We start from the raw sequence: 6,892 nt of genomic DNA on the forward strand, positions 1-6,892 counted from the left end.
GTCTTTCTTCAAATCGAACTTTCTGGTAGAAACGTACGACGTGAACTGCGAGACAGAGGCTGGGTTTGTGCCACCAGAAAAAACGGACACTGGTACGTAAACACCGACATAGTCCAGGAAGAAGACATACTATTTAAAAAGTTTCTATTTACGGACCTTGCTTAAGTACCCCCTGAAGGCTATACCACGCGCGTCAGCTTCTCCATTGAATCCGTAGGCTTGCTCGAGTTATAATCAACCGAGGACTCACATACAGCACGCACTAAACGGCAAGGACGAGAAGAAGATTGGGAGATACCACGCCGACGGATTCAGGGAATCGACGAGCACCGTGTTCGAATACAACTCCTGCAAGTATCACGATTGCCAGACGTGTTTCCCCAACGACAGAACGAAATACAAGATACCACCGTCGAATCAGTCCGCCTCGTAACTCAAGTCGCTTCACGAAAACAAGGTAAGGCACCTCCAGAGTTGCGGCTACTGAGTGGTCGTGAAGTGGAACTGTCAGTTTCAGCAGGTCAAGGAGCAAGACTCTAGACTGAGGGTATTCCTCGCCACGCTGGACCTTACGGAACGACTCGACCCCAGGAATTCGTTTTTTGGAGGGAGGACTAACGCATAAAAGCTGCACCATGCAGTGCAAGGCGCCGAAGAGATCCGTAACGGCGATTTCACAAGTCTCTACCCTTACGTTAACAACTATTGCGAATACCCTATGGGTCACTCTCAGATAATTACGTCAGATTTCGACCCCCTTGCCAATACTTCGGTTTGGCGAAGGCGAGAGTTTTTCCGCCTCGAGGGCTTTACGTACCGGTCTTACCCGTGATACAGCTGTATTTCAGATGCGCCGTCAACGAAAGGCAAGAGAGGTGTTCCTGCATAGACGAAGAGCGTGCCATTTTGGAAATGTGAAGCACTCCGGAGCGTTTGAAAGCCGTGGAATTGGGTTACGTCGTGCTGAAGGTGTACGAAGTGTACCACTTCCAGGACAGCAGCAAGCAACTCTTTAAGGAATACATCGACACGTTCCTGAAATACAAGCAGGAGAGAAGTGACTGGCCCCACTGTTGTGACAGCGAAGGAAAAAGAGGGACTACGTCGAAGCGTACTATCGAAACGAGGGCATTCGACTGGACCCCAGTAAAATCACCCACAGCCCGGGCCTAAGGTCCTTTTCCAAGCAGCTACTGAACAACTTCTGGAGGAAGTTCGCGCAGATGTGCGTGTTAAATAACTGCAGGTATTTCACAGGAATCGAACTGGCAGATTTATACCGCTTGATTACCGACCCACACTACGTGCTACTATATTTTCACGTCGTCAGCGAGAACCTCATGTACGTCCAATACAATTCGTGCGTCGAACAGTCGTACGACAGAGACCACAGCAACATCTTCGCGGCCTCGTTTACGACCTGCTGGGCACGGTTGAAACTGTACGACGTGATGGAGAAATTATACGAGAGTGTGCTGTACCACGACACGGACAGCGTGGTATACGTTCACGCACCCGGTTATCCAGGCAACCCCGAACTTGGCGATTACCTCGAACAGCAGACGAACGACTCCGCGGCGAACACATAGTTGAATTCGTTTCTGCCTGACCTAATAACTACGCGTACCGCACAAACAAAAACAACACGGTATTCAATGAGCACAGTTTTCACCTTCTCATCCTCACGTACATTGTATCTTTTCTACAATTCCTTAAATCGTTTAAGCCTCCTGTTGTGTAAAGCCCGTAACGTGTTGACTTAAAGGTTTTCCAGAGAAGTGTGACATCCATCATGTAACTAGCTATTGAATGGCATACCAGCCTGAAATCAAGATGGCTGTGATCAGCCAAAACAAAACAAAAATATTATACAATGTTTAAGTAACGAATTTTAGCAGTATATCAATGTGGATCCGAGATTCGCGTGACCTCTATCAATTATCAAACTTAAGATAATATGTCATCTCATAGCATTCAATGTCGATATAATTGAGCTTGACATGTTGGAAACATCGTAAATAGAAAGTACCATAATGTTTACACATTATATGTATTGTTTATATATTATTATGACATCAGACATGTTTATATATTTTATGCTGGTTATAAGGCCTTCGGTTTCACGTATATATATAATTAAAATATGTGACTGGGATATTTCACTAGAGTTCCGTGTTGTCAGCTGACCACCACCCTCTTGATTTGAAGCCACTATGCCTCTAATATTTAAGGCATCAGCCTAAGTGCCCTATACATACTAAGCTGAATTCGTTACGTACTACAGTATTTTAATCAATAAAGTTCAAGTTCTGTATATCAAGATTACATATCTTAACACCAATGGTGAATTGGGTCCTTAAATATGTCTCATCATTTGGCTGAAATGTAAGCACGCCATACCATCTTTAGGTGGCTTGTTTAACCTTAAAGAAGGGGGTTTGATGATTATTCCTGAACAATTGAGCGAGCCTCTGGCGAGCTAGAATGAAAAATTAGTGACTAGTTTCATAAATGTCATATGAAATGAAAACGAGTGTAAGATCCTTTTTATCACATACTCAAGATATGTGGCCTTTATTCGTGTAAAACGACAATTTTCATGCAATCTTGAAATGTTAAAAGCCGCCAGTTTGACTTCAGTGGGTTAGTCTGCAATAAAGGAAGAAAAATGCATTAATGTTTTACACCGAGTAAGGAGTACATTGTAATTAACTGTAAATATATCATTCAGTTATATACATGTAACTTTCAAATGGAATATTACTTACGCTGAATTTTCATTTTTTAGCTCACCTGACCCGAAGGGGAGACGTGTTAGTAGTTCTGCTACTTCGGGGGCCTTATCGGCCGGTCCTAAGAAGGGGTGTCGAACCTTTAGGACTTCTGCCTCTCGGGCAGGCTCTTTGGTCTCTGGGTCCAAGGGTAGGGTTTTGGCTACTATGCCTAAACCTACAGCCACGGTCGTTAGGCGCACTGCACCTAAACGCCGTTATGGGTAGCCTTCTCTATAGTTGGTCCCTCGGGCTGGCCCATTCTCCGCCCGAGGCTTTTGCTCTGGATGGTGTGGAGGCTATGGACGTTGAGGGCGCGGGTGTGGCAAAGGACGATGATGTTGTTCATCTTTCACCTGGTTGCTCGGATATAGACGCTGGTCTTTCCCAGTCGTCTGATGACGGTCCTCAGGAGGGCTTGCCCTCTGAGGAGGATGTCAAGGATGAGGGTGACCCTGAGGTTGCTGAGGTTGAGGCCCAGCATGTGTTGTCCGGTATGCGGGGCCTTAGGGCCGAAGTTTCCCGGATTCTTGGGGAGGAGGTTTGCCCACCACCTTCGGCGTCATTTGTCCCCGAGTCCACCACCCTTTTAGGTTCTTTGGCGGCTCCTCTTCTTCAACCCGTAGTCCTTGGTATGCTGTGTTGCAGCTCAGTGTTGGCGATTTGTCGGAGGTGCACGCCACCGACTATGCCACACATGATGGCCTGCTTGCCCCTCAACCAGCTAAGCTGGAATCGAGGGAGCTTGCAGCCTGGCCCGGTAAATCGGTGGACCAGGTGGTGAACACCACAAGATTCTGTCTGACGGTTTGTCTATTTAGGGTATCCGACTTGCCTGAGGGTCGTATTGCCGAGACAGAGCTGGCTGACATCCAGAACAGAGTGACCTCTGCCATGAACGGGGCATTGAGAGCGCTGGCAGCTTTACAGGTGTCATCGCTCGTCAATGTCCTGTTGGCTAGGTGGTTTTCAGTTTTTAAAAAAACCGCCCAGTCGATGAGCATTACCGCTCCGGATTGTTGACTGCCCCCTTCTCAGGGTCCACATTTTTAGGGGCACTTCCATCTGATTCGAAGGATTTGAAGTAGGACTCAGTCGCCTCTGCACTTTTGGTGAAGAGGATTCAGGCTTAGAAGGCCAGTACCTCGCAGGGGTCAGCGCCTCCTTAGAAGAAGGCTAAACCTTCGGCTTCGCAGTCTTCTGCGCAGCCCAAGTATAAGCCTCCCTTCAAGGGCAACAAATGGAAAGGTCAGAAGGGTAAGAACCCTCCTGGGGGTAAGAGGAAGGGTTCCTTACTCTCTTCTTCCCTCCGTGGTCGTGTTAGACGACGAGTTTGGCCGGGGGGACTGCAGTCCTCTCGGCTCAAGCTTAGGTCCTTCTCCCGCAGGATTAGGCTTCGGGTCAGCAGACGGTTCTCTTGCCTGGCAAGGTCTCGATCTGCCTCGACCATATCTTCCTGTGGGGGGTCGTCTTTCCGCTTTCCTTCCAGAGTGGAAGGAAATTACTGAAGACGCATGGGCCTTGTCTGTGGTCAAGAGGGGTTAGGCATTCCGCTAGTGCGGGATCCGCCCTTAGCGTCAGAGCCAATCTTTTTTCCACCACCGGGGGATCCGGAAAAGGCTCTGGCGCTCTAGGAGAAAGTAAGGACCATGCTTACCAAGGGCGCGGTCGAGGAGGTTCCTATGTCGGTATGCACTCCCGGGTTCTACTCCAGAATGTTTCTGGTTCGGAAGAAGTCCGGGGCGTGGCGTCCCATCATAAATCTAAGTGCCTTCAACAAGCACGTAGATTCCCCTCACTTCAAGATGGAGAATCCTCGGGGTATTATCGTCTCCATGAGAGGAATGTGGGCGACAGTAGATCTGAAGGACGCCTACTTCCACATCCCCATCAAGAAGTCGCAACGGAAAGGTCTTCCAGTTCCGGGCCATGCCGTTCGGGCTCACCGTCTATTTCGACGATTCCCTCATGCTCCACCTAGTGGGAGAGTCTCTAGTGCAGGTCACCCGTTTGGTTCTGAAAGTCTTACTCAAGGTCGGCTTCATTCCTTCCAGAGAAAAGTCGGAGGTTTCCTCATCTCAGGATATTGTTTTTCTGGGGAACTGTTTCTATAAGGTTCAGGGCATCGCCCCTCCACCGATGGAGAAATTCGAGAAGACCAGGACTTTTCTCTGACCTTCATCGGCTGGTTTCAAGTCCAGGTACGTTGGTTTCTCAGTTTTCTGGGATATCTCAACGTCCTGGCCGATGTGGTCCCCTTAGGGAGACTTCAAATCAGGCCACTCCAGATGTTTCTCCTTGCCAACTGTGTCCTTTCATCAAGGGATTGGGAAACCTGGCTTCCTCTGAACCAGTCGGCCAAGGAGTTCGCACGCTGGTGGAATCATCAGGACAATGTTCTCCGAGGGGTTCCTTTGTCCAAGCCAGTTCCCACTATGACCCTGTACACGGATGCATCCATGACAGGGTGGGGAGCTTACCTCGACGCGCACTGCCGGTCGGGGGAGTGGTCTGGGGAACAGGTCTCGGAGCACATCAATGTGCTCGAGATGAGTGCTGTTCTGTTGTTTCTGCAGTCTCTTCGGGAGATCCTGCATTCCAATGTGGTTTGTGTGGCTACCGACAACACTACAAGTGTCGCGTATCTGGAGAGACAGGGGGAACCAGGTCTCACACATGTGTGCCCTCGCTATCCGCATTCTTCTTCTTTGTCAGGAAATGCAGTTGACAATTTGTGTCAAGCATCTACCAGGCAGATTGAATGTTCTGGCGGATACTATTTCCAGGCGCCGCTAGAGTGGCAACTGAATCTCTCGATTTTCAAGGGAATTTGTGAGGTGTGAGACAGGCCTCACAAAGACCTGTTCGCCACTTCACTGAACAATCAGTTGCCAACGTTTGTCTCTCCGGTTCCAGGAATTACTCTGCCGTGCCGTTACCCTTCTCACTGATCCTGCCTTCATGGCTAAGAGTCAGGTTCCTGGCTTCTCGGCCGATCCTATAAAGATTCCGTCGTCCGTCCTGAAACAATTCTTGTTATTGTCTGTTTTTGCCCATTAAGCAGGGTCAGCAGGATATCNCATGAGATCAGGGCCCTTGCTGCGTCATGGGCCCTCCTCAATGGGTCCCCCTTTCAGGAGGTCATGTCCGCAGCTTTCTGGCGCGGACAGACTACCTTCACGGATTTTTATCTCCGGTCCTTGGCCTCTCATTCTGATGGATTGTATTCCCTTGGACCGGTGGTGGTTGCACAGTCTGTGGCTGTTCCTCCACAGTAATTCAGTGATTTTAAATAGTATGCTATCAGGCACCACGGTGGTACACCTGCTCGTTTCACGGGGAGGTTTTCCATTTTTTAATTACTTTCGGGGCTTTATTAGGGGGGTTCCTTGAACCTTTTCCCTACCTTGAGCATGTCTCGAGTTTGTTCCGTCAGCCTGGTCTGCCTGGATTCGAAGCCTCCACTACGGTAAGACGAATTCGCATACTAAAGTTATGGTAATTATTTCTAAAATGAAATTGAGGCTTTTGAAGTAAAACCAATTTTCATGTTGTAATACTTACCATAATTTTATAGAGTCCCATTCTGTATTCCTCCTGCCTTTAGGCTCCATAAAAAGGGTTTGAGGAAGGGAGATCACTCTGTTGCTCTGTCGTCGAGATATGGTTTACGTCACGGTAGGGAGGTAGGGGTATTTTAATCTTTTGTTTTTGGGCTACAAAGATGGGTGGAGGTATTGTATATGCATACTAAAGTTATGGTAAGAATTACATCATGAAAATTGGTTTTACTTCAAAAACCTCAATTTCAATTATATTACCCTATTCTTAAACCTTGGAATGTTACTGTAGTTTTGCTCGTATATAAGTTCTAAACTTCTCATAGATACCACCAGTGAAATCAATATCGCAATATAGTGACAGAATGATAACTAAAATGTAATGACTGAACAATGATTAAAATATACTGACAAATTAATGATAAGAACATAATTACAAACTATTAATTAAAATACAATGACAGACCGTTATGACAAACATAATGAAAGAATAATAATTTGAATATAATAACATAACAATAAGTAAAATGTAACGACAAAAGAATAGGTAGAGTACACTGT

The sequence above is a fragment of the Mizuhopecten yessoensis genome, unplaced genomic scaffold (genome assembly GCF_002113885.1).
Source record: "Mizuhopecten yessoensis strain PY_sf001 unplaced genomic scaffold, ASM211388v2 scaffold7441, whole genome shotgun sequence".
Classification (NCBI taxonomy): Eukaryota; Metazoa; Mollusca; class Bivalvia; order Pectinida; family Pectinidae; genus Mizuhopecten; species Mizuhopecten yessoensis.